Raw genomic sequence first — 15,770 nt, forward strand, 5'->3', positions numbered from 1 at the left:
CAAATCTGCATGGGTCTTGTGGATGCTATTAGCATTAAAGAAAATGAAAATTGCAGGACTTGGTTTTGCATGCCTTTAATTCCAGCACTCCAGAAGCAGACATAGGGATTCTCTGTGAGACAGGTCAGCCTAGACTACACAGAAAGTTTCATGTTAGTTATCACTCATTAAAAGGAGACTCTGTCTCAGCCATGCCCTACTCCCCCCTCCTCACCCGAAAGAAAGAAAGAAAGAAAGAAAGAAAGAAAGAAAGAAAGAAAGAAAGAAAGAAAGAAAGAAAGAAAGAAAAAGAAAGATAAACAGGAACTCTGAAGACAAAGCTAGCAATCATGAAAATCATGAAGAATCAGCTCTTGATAGGAGCAGAGCTGATGTTTTTTTTTAATGTGTATGAGAGTACTGCCTGCATGTGTGCAAGTGCACCCCTGTCCTGCAATGCCCCAGAAGGTCAGAAGAAGGCTTTGGATTCTCCTGGAACTGGAGTTACTGACGGTTGTCAGCAGTCATGTGGGTGCTGGGAATTGAACCCAGTCCCTCTGCAAGAGAAGCCAGTGCTCTTAACCGCTGAGCCATCTCTCCAGCCCAAGGAAAGATTTCTAAAGAAAAGACTTCCCCATTTTCCCAGATATAATGACTGCTAAGGGAAAGGGATTGTGATTTTAATGTTCATCCCTTCCTTGGTTTGTGAAGAAAGGCTCATTAGTAATCCCTAAAAGAATATATATGTTTCACATTGCTTGGACAAGCCTTTTCTTTGCTAAGAGAGAAACTCATTGAAAGAAACTCTCCTTGAGCAGCTGTATAACCTTAATTTGGAGAATAATATTGCAGAATCTTTAGAAATGAAACTTTCCCAGAGTGAGTGTGCTGTTCATGTGGGGAGGCTTTGGATCATGTTTGGGCTGAGTATACTACGGAGTGACCCACCTCTCTTTCAAGTCCTTTATAGTTGCTTTCTGATATCCTATGCCTTATGAAGGTTCCTTTCACAATCAATACTGCTGACATGAGGCCACAATGATATTGCAAATATTGTAGTATAACTTTTCAAATTTATGTGAGATCCTTGACTGGATTCTATAATATAACAGATGGGTATATGATTATATTTTGAAGTTGTGTTTGATTATAGTGGTACTATGAAATTTTACCTTCCTCTCCAGCAACATAAAACCCCACATAGGTCAGATTATTAAAGAGCCCAGTTGAACTTGTATTTTTTGTGCAACACTGTGCTGAGGTTTATAGGATAAACAGAAGTGGTGTTTAATTCAAGAAGTTGTTCAAAACTAACATGTGGGTAAAGCAGCCAGGCAGCATGGAAAGTACCCACATTTCCAGCCATACCAAAGATGTAGGCTTTAAGGTGGATTATCCATAGGCCATATTGTACATACACCCAAACATTCTCTTCAAAAAAAAGCCTTCTCAAATGCCATACTTAGAATACAAAATATTTCTCACAGATACATGAGTGGAAAACATGATATTCAGGCTACGGTGCTATCAGGAAATGTTGTTAACATTAGCAGGTAGTAACTACTGAGAATTCATAGGGAATTGTGGTCAGGACATATCCTTTGAGGATATAACGGGGCTCTAGCCACATCCTGTTCCCCTTGTCCAACTCAAGCATGATGCAAATGGGTTTCCTCCTTCACATGAACCTGCAATTATGTATTATTCACTTCTTACTGGGTCAAAAGCCAAAGATCCAACCGAATATTGTTCGAAACCTGAAAATTTGTGAACCACAATGAACTTTTCATCTTTTCAAATCCATCATCTGAGGTATTGTGACAAATATCAAGTGTGATTCCATTCTAAGAAGGAAAAGAAGCAGAAGTATGTCTGGATTCCTATGGACTAAGGAAGAAATGAGAGGTTAGATGTAGAGGCCTTCATTGCAAACACAGAAACTAGACTTAACATTTCTAAAGAGGTGCATGGCCAGGGAAATGCTCTTGCAAGATCCACTTAAATTCTCAGTCTTATGAGATCCAAAGCTAAGTTCCACAATCAGTTCCTGTTGTGCTGGCCTAAAAGAATCTTGAGTTTTCTATTCTTTCTACATGCCAATAAGGAATTGTCAGAGATTTGCAGAGTGCCAGTAGCAGCACTAGGCAAGAAAAACAAAAGCATCTTTAATGCAGTTCCTGATGTCAGGATTTGGTTGATTTAAAAGAAGAGACTCCTGGGGCTTGAGAGATGGCTCAGTGGTTAAGAGCACTGCCTGCTCTTGCAGAGAACCCAGGTTCAATTCCCAACACCCCCATGGCGGCTATGAACTGACCTTAACTCCAGTTCTAGGGGAATCCGACACCCTCTTCTGACCTCCTCATGCAGCATTGCACAACACGTGTGCACTCACATGCAGGCAATATACTCATACACATAAATTAAAATTATAAATAAAAAATATATTTAAAAAAGAATAGAGTCAAATGTATTTCTACATTTATGCTATAGTTTTTCAAAACATAGTTACTAATATCATAGTGCTTCTTTGCATGAACTCAAATTTGTGCTGTGGGAGGCCTGGGACATCAGCTATGTCAAGTGTAAAGGTATCACACACACACACACACACACACACACACACACACACACACACACACACCATTTCTTTTCCCCAAATTGTTGCCACAGAATTACAGAGCATTTCTGATTCTTCAACCAAAATACAAAATAAAATCCAAGTGTATCTCTTGGACACATAACTCAGTTAATAAGACTTTGTTGTGAGGTTTTTATACAATATTTTTATCTATTTATTTTTCTATAGTATATTCACCTTGATTTATTTGTACTGTGAACACCAATTGTATTAAATCAGATTTTTATGGAATTAAAAAAATACTCCTTTTTTTTTTTTTCTGGTGGCTGTTTTAAAACTGTGAGACCACATAGACTCACGGAAAATCAGCCAAGCAGAAATTTAAACAATGTAAAAGCCTGATGATGGGAATGAGTGCTGAGAAGTACAATGCTCTGGACTTGACATGGCTATCAAACGCATGAACTCACAGCAGCAGTACTGGCCATCACAAGACCTGTGCAAGATCAATCCATCGCAAACTGTGGCATACATGGAGGAATTGTTCTCCAGACCCATCCATTAGTGAGGAGGTATTTATAGTTCATCCCTGCTTCTGGAAGAAAAATACTTTTGTGTGTTTATTGGTGAATTTCTCATGTGCCAGTGAATGGCTCAACACCTGTGCACATATAACCAGCAGTACTGGATTGAGTAGAAAATCAAAGAGAGGGAGGGAGGGAGAGAGAGAGAATACATTTTGAAATGGACCATGCTGAGACTGTGAAGGTATTGGGGGGTAAATGAGAGGAACATGATTCATTGTATGCAGTATATGATTATGAAGAATAAAGAGAAATTAATAAACATGTATACATGAAATAAAAACTGATACCTATTCTCCTTATCTAGGTAGAACCTGCCCACCTTGTCCCCATTCAAATCCTTGGGCCTAGACCCCTAATCACTGCTGGTTCTTGTAGGAGGTCTACAGATTCATCTCAGTCTCATGTCCAGTGGGTCACCATCTCCATGCTTTTGGACCAGTTTCATTTGTGGAGTTCCATGGCTTATACCTACCCTTCTTAGCTAGTTAGGTGTGCACACCCCAATGCCATATGCCCTTCTTGGGTCTAGGTCCCTTCCCACTGCTACTGCGGCATAACCCCCTACTAGTCTGATGAGCAGCCAGATCCTGCCCATCCAGTCACTATCAACCTATATCCAGAACAGCTCCATTCTCACTGCTCCATTGCTCACATCTACCCTGTTTAGCTATTTAGAACCAGCCCACCCTGTCCACCTTGGCCCACCTTGGCCCTAGGCATTTTGTCATGACTAGACAGCCAGTGAGCATGTAGTCCCTCCAATAAAAATTCAAAATGAAGCATAGATAAACTAATTATACATACATGATCAGAAAGCATCCAATCTATAGCAAAAATAAAAACAAAACCAAAATTCAGCTTAAAAAAGACAGGCTAGGATTTCACATCAAACACAAAATCACCAAAAACCAATCTTAAAATTAATCGAACAATTCAGTCCCTTAAAGAACACACAAAGGAACAAATTAAAAAAACAAAAAACAAAACAAAACAAAACAAACAAACAAACAAAAAAACCAAAGAGGGTAGTGATAAACTCCTGGCTGATGCTAAAAAACCACACTCAACAATCAAGAAAATGTCCCAAAGACATGACCACAGGCTATTCCAAAGTAAGCAGTTCTCCAATTGAAGCTCCCTCTACCCAGGTGTGTCAAGTTGACAACTAAAATTATCTAGCACATAAACAAAGCACCAATTCTAAATTTATAGTTTGAAACATTAAACATAATAAAAGCAGTTAGTCTTCCTGTATGAGCCTTTTGCAAAAGGAAATTTTGAGACATGAAATAATGGTCGCTGGGTCCTTAAATCTCTTGCTTTAAGAGCTTATTACTACACACTTATAGGGCATTTGAATGTCTCTGGGAGACTTCAAATTGTCAACTGAGCCTGTTATTAACAAACACTTTCAGGAAAGATTAGATTTTTTTTAAAGTGTTTTTGTCATAGACACTGCCAGAATTTAATAGTGTTGTTGACCTTTGTACATATTGTCTGCCTGTTTATCTTCAAATTATAAATTTAAAACTAGAAATAGAATCATAAAATGTAAAATTGCTGCAGTGAAGGCACAGATAAAATTTAATGTGCTAAGTCTTCTAGAACAGGAAATATAAGAAATAACTAATAATGAGCAAAATAACTTAAATTCTCTTTACATCTAAGCCTCTATTTCCCCTTAGTATAAAAGAAATTTAATCAAAAACTCCATAAAGAGGTTTATTAATGTTTTCAAGAATATTGTAAATAAAATCTTCACATTTAATAATACCATGAAGACAGTGCAAGTTCCACAGCATTCCTGAGATTTCAAGTTATAAAATATGAAAAGAACTTAAACAAAACCCCATATTCAAAACAGTTGATAGGTAGTGTCTAGAATCCTTGAGAGGAACACTTACCTCCATTGTAAAATAAAAATCATATAAAATTATCACAAAATACATGCATAAAGTGATTTCAATTTCTGCATGTTGCAATATGGTAATTGTTGAATCTGTTAATTTTGTCTTTCCGAATATAAATGTCAAAAGACAATGAAAGCATTGCCAATACTGTATATAATGTCCACCTGAAGTGTTATTGGGAAAGAGACAAATAATTCTACTCATTCCATGAATAGTATCACAGAATGAGGAAAGAGGCTGATAGGAAATTTAATATAAGCACCCGGAAAATGGAGCTGAATAAAATCTGTTAAAAATTAAGTGTTCTCTTTTGCATTCTAGGATCCCAAATAAGGCATTTCATAATTCCATTTTCTCTTAGCTCTGTGGTTAGGACATCATAAAATTAAAGCTATCACAAAATGTTTGCTAGGATTGTCAAAAGACTGTGAGGCAAGTGGATGGCAGGCTCTATCAGCTTTGATGTACTCCTAATAAAAAGAGGGAGCGGTATATTAAGGACTTTGGTTGGGGGATGGAAAGAAGGCTCAACAGGTAAAGAGCACTTGTTACTATTGCAGATGACTCATATTTAGTTCCTGGCACCCACAAGGTGCCTAGCAACTGCCCATAACTCCAGTACCAGGGCATCTGGCATCCTCCTCTGGCCTCTGTGGGCACTATACACATGTGGTACACTTCCATATATGCAAGCAACACACTTACATATAAACAATACAAATAAAGAACTTTGGTAAAAGTCACACAGCAGGCATTGGATCTCTAAAACTGTAGATCTAGTATGTTTCAAGATGTGTAAGTAGTTTTAATTAATTTTTTTTAAGTGACCCACGTGAACAGAGAACTTGTTAGTGATAGCCTGCAGAGTCCTTGCATGAAGGAAGTAATGATTATCTCAGAATTATCTCATGTGGAGATGAAAAAACTGAGTGACCACCTAACATCCAGATATTAGGAATTAGTGTTATTAAGAGTAAAACACAATGATGGGGGAATGTTGGAGAGGTGGTTCAGTGGTTAAAAGCATACATTGGTCCTGCAGAGGACCAAGGATTGGTTCCAAGCAACAACCTAGCAGTTCAAAACTGTATAACTCCACGTCCAGAGGATCAGATGCCTGCATGCATATGGTGCACTTACATACTTATAGGCAAAACATTCATGCACATAAAATAAAAATAAAAAATAAAATATTATTTCAAAAGCCAAGTGTCATAGAACATACCTTTAATTTCGGTGCTCAGAATGTGGGGTAAGTGGAAATCTGTGAGATTGAGGCCAATCTGGTCTACATAGTATGATCCAGATCAGCTGGGTCTACAAGGAAACCCTGCCCCAAAAGACAAAAAAATATATTTCTTGATGTTCATTTTTTAGTTCTTTGTATGTACTAGATTCTCACCCTCAGAGGGTAAGCTGTTAATTGATAAAATCTTTTTTCATTTTTTTAAAATTGCCTCTTCATTAGAATTGCTGATGCCCTTTGCTGCACAGAAGTTTTTTAGTCTGAGATCACATTTGACAATTGTTAATCTTAATACCTGTTCTATCTGATCCTGTGCAGAAAGACCTTTCCTATAAGGTTCAGAGTGTTCCTTTTACTCTCAGATACAGGGTATTATGTTTAGTGGTGAAGTCCTTGATCATTTTAGAGTTGAATTTTATGTGGGTGGGAGTTAAGGATCAAGTTTCATTTCTACATGCACCTAACTATCTAGTTTGACTATCAGATGTAGGTGAGTGGACATAAATCTTGGTCCTCAATTTTGTTGGATTGATGAATGTCACTTATTATGCCAGTATCATGTGGGTTTATTGCTGTAGCTCTGCAATATAACTAAAACTAGGGATGGTGATAGTTGCAGCTCTTCTTTTTTGTTGTTGTTTAGGATTATTTTTCTATTTTGTGTGTGTATGTGTGTGTGTGTGTTTCCATTTGCAATTTAAGATTATTTTAGTTTTTCAATTTCTGTGAATAATTATATTGGAATGTTGTGAAGATTGTGGTGAAACTGTAGATTGCTTCTGATAGGATAGCCATTTTCATAATACTAATCCTACTAATACATGAACACGAATGTCTTCCCATCTTCTCATATCTTCTCAATTTCTTGGATTTGAAGAAATTCAAGTTTGAAATTAATTGAAATTGCATTTTTGTATGTCTTTGATCTTCCTGGTTAGATTTATTAAAGAAAATCACTCTGATTATAGTACCTACAACATATTCCCTTCTCTGGCTTAAGGCTAGTCCTACATGGCCTTGCAAACACACACACACACACACACACACACACACACACACACACACACTTAAAAAAAGAAACCTAAGAGTTAAGATGAGGGTTTACACATATGAACTATGCATTATTTAAATCATAATATAGTTATTAATTAGTTATTTTATTACAGCCCTATGCCAGGCACTATCTTTAGCAAAATTTGATAGGCAAATTTCCATCTGTTAGATACATGTGCAGTCTCTACATCAAGCCTCTTTATTTATCTTTGGGATTATTTCTTTCTTCCATTTGTTCCAAGCTGCCTCTTCTTCTACACACAGACAGCTATTGACTTCATTTGATAATTTCATATGAAGGATAACTTTTATCAGTGTTCATTATCTCCTTGAGCATTTCAAGGATTTGATTCATTGTTGTGGAGATTATAAATTGATTAATATTTTATCCAGGTGGCTGCTTATAAAATTATCCATAAAAAAACAGAAAGTTCTTTAGGGAATAAAATTCCCACAAAAATAGTAAATAAATCAGATGATTTTGTTTGTTTTTGAAGTGGCAACATAAATTAAATTTAAATCACTATCTTTGGAGAAGAATATGGAAAAGTAAAGACAAAACTAATCTAGCAATAAATTGAAATATGATTAATAATTCCAATATAAACATTAATAAGAAGGATGCAATAAAACTATTATAAAAATGAATGAAGATTTGAGATTGTTTTCTAATTGCTATAAATCTGTAAATCATCTCCTGAAATAACAAGTTATTATTTTGTAGAAAAAATGTTACTTAATTTAGGTAATGTAATCAGCATCAACTTTAAAAGAATGTGATTGTTATAGTGTTGCCATGACTGCTTTTTGCTTTATTTCAAAATAACAACCTGGCCAGTCCTCTTTCTGAAGCAGCTATGTATAAACATGGATTCTTATTTGTCTGGGGAACACTTGAGCTGTTGCTACAAAGAGAAATAAATGCTCTGTAGACAAGACATCTGTCAAACTATAATAGAAAATTTGAGAAGGAAATCCTCATACATTTGAAATTACATCAACACTTTCTTGTCATGGTAGCTTCAAAGAGTCTAATGAATAGATTTCTGAAACCTTAAAGATGTTACAGCATATAGTTTTATCACACAGTAATAGACCATGCAAAATTTGAGATTTCAAAATTAAATGGGTGCCATGACCAAATAATGGAATTTAGGTGAATGAAACACAGTGATCACACAAAAGGAGACTTTCTTAGAAGATGTTTTTAAGATCTCTTTTTTCCTATAAGTTATGAAATAATTTCACATTTTTATAGAGTAGAGCTGCATTTCATTAGATGTAAATCTGGTCATAGAAACCATCATGTTAGCTTTTATTTACCAAAGACTTTGCGCTTGAAGACCTGAAAGATTTTCATAGCCACGCATTTAAAAAATAATATATAAGGAATAGGCTATATATGTGTGTGTGTGTGTGTGTGTGTGTGTGTGTGTGTGTGTGTATGGTGTATAACAGCACATTAAATGGGGCAGGGAACAGTAAGGAGAGGTGTGGATGGGGAGGGGATCTAAATAATATAAATCTATATTGTATGAAAATGGAAAGAATTCAATAAAAATACATATATTCAATCAAAGAATCTAAAGAACATTAAATGGGATACAGCAAACTTCGAAGAGGAACCATGCAGGTTTTGGCGGATAACTGTCACGGCCCTCTCTTCAGACAGAATTAAGGGCATTAGATGGTAACTTTGGAAAATAGGAAGATTGTGTTGTGTTGCCAGATTTGCTTCTAATTTCTGTAGAGTTGGGTCCAACAATCACACTGGGATTAGCTGTTCTGCAGGAATTTCTTTTTGCTTCAATTAGACTACTTCCTTTTGGGAGGGGTTTTGGGGAGATGAGCACATAGTCTAGCAGGCAAAACAATTCAAGATTTCTTGGATAGCTGTTAGCAAATCCTAAGGAGAGGAGCGAAACCTTCCACTTGTCACATTAAACCTGACATCTGTTAAGATACTTTGACTGGGGAACCAATGAATTTACTGAGCTTACTTACTGAGATAACTGAGGGGTTGCTGAAGTGTATGTGTGACCTGAGGGTATACACACTGGAAAGCCTCTACCGGGTAAAATTTACTGAAACATTGCCTTGACACTAGAACCCTAAAAGGGAATAAGCATTGCTTAGCATCCCCAGGAAAATAAGTTTCACAACTGAAAGAAAATTTATTTGTTAATGCTATTATCTCATAATTATTTTTTTAAAAATGAGAATGTAAGAGATGGTAAAAAGATATGGGAATGGAGATATTTTCCAAAATAGAAAAAAAATGAGAAACCCTAAGCAAGTGATGAATGTCTGTTTAGGTTTGTTATATATAAAGGATGAGACAAAAATAATATACACATAATCTTAAAATTTCTGTGGTCTTAGTTTAGTCAACTAGTTTAAGGAATAAAATATAAATCTAGTCATTGTTTATCTGAGAATATTTGGTTCTTTACTAAAGCCTTATCTTCATAGCACATGATAATTAAAAGTATCAGACTGGTGGAATTCACATTATTGGATGTTTAACAGCCATACTGTAAGGCCTTTACTACTGTGGTCAGAGGGACATAAAGGACAGTTTTGTCCAGTCTACAAAGAGGAGGGTCAACTCAGAGAAAACATCTCATTCATGCTTCCAAGTGAAGCCAGCATGAATGAGTAGGACCTTTGACTTATCTTCACATAGATGGAACTGATAAAAGAAAGGAGCCAGGAGCTCCTCCCAAGCCCATGTGACCCCAGAGGAACAGATCCTCAAATGACCTTAAGTGTAAAAATAAACTGGTTTATTTGGGCCAACTGTATGTCCGTAAACACCCAAAAGGAAAGTATAACAAAAGAATATAGTCATCAGTATACTTCTTTAAGAGTTCAAGGGACTACACTTCCCAGACATTAGACCTAAGTCTATATAAAATGTTATTTAGACAATTATTTCTCATTGATGATTTTGTTCCTAGCCAGAAAGTGCTGCTTAGATGTAAGACTTCAAATCTTGGTCTCCAATAATGTAGTGCCCACCTATAGCTAAGGGAGACGATGAGCTATTGTTCTATGTTGGGTAAATTTGTTTTCTCCCCCTATTTAGAAGCCTTTGAGAGGGAACTGACACTGATTCTCATTGATTCAACAGCTAACAAAATACCTGAAAGCAAATCCTGAATCCATCACTAGAGAGTCCAGCCTTGGAATATAAAAGAAAAATGAGGAAGAACCCAATAGAGGGATGCTTTTGGAAGCCTTTGTCAAGAAATTCCAGTGGGCTCTCATATGAACATTTGAAAATGCCCTGTTCTGACTTTTTTCTAGTTCCCTCTCTAGAACTTGTAATGCTAATTACTCTTGCCTTTACTTCTCCTTCACATCTCTTAGTCACAATTCAAGGACTCTCTTTTCCCCTTAGAGATATAAGTTATGCAATTTGGGAGTCTTTTAGATAGACCCACTGAAGGGGTACTCCAATTGCCTCACCCTGCATTCCTGTTCAGCATGGAAGAAGCCAGAGCAGTCTGCCTCCCTATTCCCTATTGGCACTTTGGGTAACCTCTTTAGAGGATCATGTGATAAGAACAGATGTAGGAATTGGCTAGGCAGTTAGGATAAAAAGACCCCAAAGAAAAGTAGCCAGTTTCTTGGCTAAAAGTCAAAATGGCCTTGGGATTGTTAGCAACATACTCTGTTCCAAAGGCCAAAAACGTCAAAAGTATTTGAGAGCTTGTATCTAATCCTTAAAAGAATTTAGGGTTACCTCTTCAGAGGGGGGAATGTCAGAGTACCCAAAAACCCCACAAAAATATATAAATTAAAGAAGAAGATAAAAGATACTTTGGCATAAAAATACAGAGCTTCAATAGCTAGAGGCAGGTTGAATGAAGACATCTAAACTTCATTTTCAGGGGAAGAGGTAGAGATCTGCTTAGACCTTATTACACACAATGTGAACTTCTGTATGGCCAGTTCAGCATTTTTGGGTGGGTCTCCTCTCAGTTAGCTCCAAACTCAGCTCTGTATTACTAAATGCAATAATGACTGTCACCTTATTTCAAGAGAAATGCCATTTCTTTTTCTCTGTACAGTTCACATCTTGTTCTTTTGATACCATAATAATCTTTATAAATTTTAGTGTAAATTTATTAATGAAAATGCCATTTGAATTTTATCAACATGGCTTAAACCATAGTCTTCAGAAAAGGCAATAACAAGTTCATAAACTTCCCAAAATAATGTGATTGCTCTGCACAAAGAGGACACACAGTAATCAATCCTGAAAAGTAAAGATGAAGTCTTAGAGTCATGAATGCTGTTTGCCTTGATATTTTTTAAATAAATCCTGTGATGGAATGGAAAATAGACAATGCATGAACACTATGATACAAAATCAATTCATTAGACATTATATGATAACAATAAGAGGGAAAAGAAAATAATATACAGAAATATGTTCATTTAAAATATGGTTGTAGTCCCATAACACACTGTTAATTGAAAATATTTCAAGTCATAAATGGCTTTATCATACCTACCAAACACCATAGCATAGAAGCACAGTGTATTTTAATTTAATCTTTAACCTTGGGCTCATGCGGTTGACTAGGAATTATGGCTCCTGGCCCAGACACTGAAAGGGATTATCTTCATCTTATTACCTGCATAGGACAAAATTAAATGTCAAAATTCAAACTATGTTTCCTCCAGAATAAATACTGCCTCTGCATCATTATAAATTCAAAAAACTGTAGGTTGTACTATTGAAGAACAGAAACCATCTTATGAGTATATATCATACACATACTCATGTGCACATATAAGTATACATCATATAAATATTCATATAATATCCTATATATATTTGTACATACAATAGAATAATAAAATAATATAACTAAAGTTAGAGGAAAAACTAATGACAGGCACAATTTTCATTTCAACAAACAGTCCAAAGCAAGTATTTGTAATTACCTTCTTCTACTATGTATTCTGAATTTACTTCACTTTATCAAGATTCTCACATGGCTGATAGATATTTGCCTATTAGGATGTGTTTGGTATGACGGTGATTCTTCACATGTTGCACTGCTCTAAGTTTCCATTAACCTGAATAGCAGGTTAATGATACTAAGATGTAGTGATAACAAAAGGTACAGAAACAGATCTCCTATACTCTGGATATACCACCACTTATCAATTTTTGTGGAATGATGGTCCAATTATGCCTTAGAATTTAGGATGCCTTAGAATTTAGGAGGAGCTCCAAGTGGCCTAGTGGCAAATATAATTATTAGTTCAGTTGAAATATTATGTCTCATATAGTAAGAATTCTTTACTCTGAGATTATAACAATACTCTAGGGCAGTAGAATATGTGATTAAAGAAAAAAGAATGAAAATTTTACTACAAGATCATTGACTGGTACACCATTCATTTCCACTCTGTCTTTCATACCCATCAATCCTATCTGTCTGAGAAAGTACCCCCATTACTGGACACTTAATCAAAACATTAAACTACCTGTTATAATAAAGTTTATGAATCAACTTAGTTGGAAGAAGGCCTGTTCAGAAACTTACAAAATCAATGTTCAAGTATGTCTTCTATGGAAATTTAGAAGAGAAAAGTTAGAATCAATAGATTAAGTAAAGTTCTTCCATCAAATTAATTGAGAGCCAAAGGAAAAATGAGAAGTACAGAAAGTTTGAGATCTATCACTCTCTCCCAGTTATAGGATATCTACCTTCTCCTTTTAAAAGTTATCAAAGGTTGGGGAGATGGTTCAGCACGGTAACAGCACTGGCTGATCTTTCAGAGAACCCAGGTTCAGTTCCCACAACCCACAAGGCAGCTAACAACCTTCTGTAACTCCAGTTCCAGGGGCTCTGACACCTTCTTTTGTCCTCCATGGGCATTGAAGGACTCAAGTGCACTTATACACGTGGAGGCAATATACTCATACACATAAAATAAATAAAATGATTTTTAAAAGCTATCAGAAGTACTTATTGTGATGCTTTAATGTTTCCTAAACCACCTGAATACTAAGGTTAATGGGTCTTACACTGTTGACTCCACTGGGCTCAAATCCTTAGGTCGAGACTGGTTGACAGACTATCAGTGTCATATACACTGAATCATAAAAGGCAAGTTGTATGAATTTTCTCTCTGTATAACATTTCTTCCTAATCCATTTATATTCATACATACCTATATCTATGTATCATCTACATATCTATCATCTATCTATGTATCTATCATCTATGTACAATCTATCTCTCATCTATCAATCATCTATCGATCCATCCATCACCTATCTGTAGATCTTTATCCTATTTGTCTGTTTTTCTGGAGAACTGTAACATATAGCCTTCAAGAGAATTTTAGTCCAACCCAATAATATATTGCCGCATTATTGTTACTGATTCTGAGTCTTTGAAAGGCATTTAAATTATTCTATTGAATCAACAGATTTTTTAACTTTAAAATGTGGTATATTTATACAATGGAGTTATAATCAGTAGTAAAGAAAAATGAAATAAAATTTGCAGTTAAATGGATGGATCTAGAAACTGTCATACTAAGTGAAGTAACATACACAGAGAAACAAAACACATGTTTTCCCTCATTTGTGGATCCTAATACCAAATCCTTTTAATTTCCATGTTCATTTAATAAGATGATGCTGTACAGCCTCTCTTCTGTGTGAAATAACTACCATTTTAGGACTTCAGCTGTGTCTGCTTGCTAAACATCATCACAATTGGGCTGTTGAAGGTTGTGCTCCTTCATTAAAGGAGGGTCAAGCAGGGTCATTGGACCCCCACAAGAGTATCCAGCCACTCTTCACAGGCAATTGTACATAGTTTGGCCCTTATCATGCATACTGTCCTAGATTTCGGGAGGGCTAAAGTATATGATCTGGGGAAGGCTAGAAAGAGATGGCTTGATCCATGCTGGGTAAAGGCTTTCCCATATGCATGCCATCAAGTCACTCATACACCTCAGCAATCCCTCAGTCATCTTTGTAAGTAAGTTCAGTATTTTCACTAGTTTTCCAGGAAAACTTTAATTAAATGTTGCTTCAACACTAGAACCTTAAAAGGGGATGAGTATTGCTCAATATCCCCAGGAAAAGAATTCTTACAACAGATGGGAAATTTATTTGTTAATGTTATTATGTCTCATAATTATTAAAAAAGAAAATGATAATGTAAAAGATATTAAAAGGATATGGGAATGGAAATATTTTCCAAAGTAGTCAGAAAAAAATGAGAAAGTTAAGCATGTAATGAAGGTCTGTGCGGGTTTGTTAGGATATATAGAGGGTGAGATAAAAATAACATACACATGCTCTTAAATTTCTAAGGTCATAGTTTAGTCAGGTAGTTTAAGGAACAAAATATATGTCTAGTCAAGATTTATCTGAGAATGTTTGGTTTTTGCCCAAGCTTTATCTACATACTACATGGTAATTAAAAGTACCAGACTGATGGAAGTAACATCTCTGGATGTTTAACAGTCATACTTTGAGGCCTATACTAATCTGGTCAGAGGGACTTAAAGGACAATTATTTGCTCCTTGCCCTCCAAGGTCAACTAAGTTCCAGAGGACTATGGAGCATCTCTGGAAATGTCCTGTAACTGTTGTGAGTCACCTGTCCTCTTGTTCAGGGAGGCCATGGAGGCCCCTCGAGATGGACTTGATCCAATGTCCAGTCCATAAAGAGGAGGGTCAACTCAGAGGAAACAGTTCGTCCATGTTTCCAAGTGAAGCCAGCATGATCGAGTAGGATTTTTAACTTATATTCACATAGATGGAACTGGTAAAAGAAAGGAGCCAGTGGCTCCTCCCAAGCCCATGTTACCCCTGATGAACAGATCCTCAAATGACCTTAAGTGTAAAAATAAATTGATTTATTTGGGCCAACTGTATGGTCTTAAACACCCAAAAGGAAAGTATAACCAAAAATTAAACTGATCAGTGCATCTCTTTAAGAGTGCAACAACAGTTTTAAAATGACTAGAAATACTGTACAAATGTGCATATCATGAGTTTGATCTCATTTCTTCATGTCTTTTGGTGTGTAATGCCTTAATTGATGAGAGTAGTGCTCTGTAGAATACGATCAGAGAGGATAGGAGAAGACATTCTGAAAGTCTATGCACAGTAGATTTCTGGGAAGCACTATCTGCAGGCAAGTCAAATGAACATTCAGAGTACATATCTATTCCCATAGTTACAAAGTAATGTACTTTCCACTATGAAAGCAGATTGACCTAATCAACCTTCCATCAAGTAACTGCCTTGTTATCTATAGGAATGGTGCCACATTGAGGACTCAGTGTTATTCCCTTATGATGGAAGATGTCCTTCTCAGCAAGTGAAAATCCATGCTGCTATGGATATATATATATATATATATATA

The sequence above is a fragment of the Nannospalax galili genome, unplaced genomic scaffold (assembly GCF_000622305.1).
Source record: "Nannospalax galili isolate Female #2095 unplaced genomic scaffold, S.galili_v1.0 scaffold96, whole genome shotgun sequence".
Classification (NCBI taxonomy): domain Eukaryota; kingdom Metazoa; phylum Chordata; class Mammalia; order Rodentia; family Spalacidae; genus Nannospalax; species Nannospalax galili.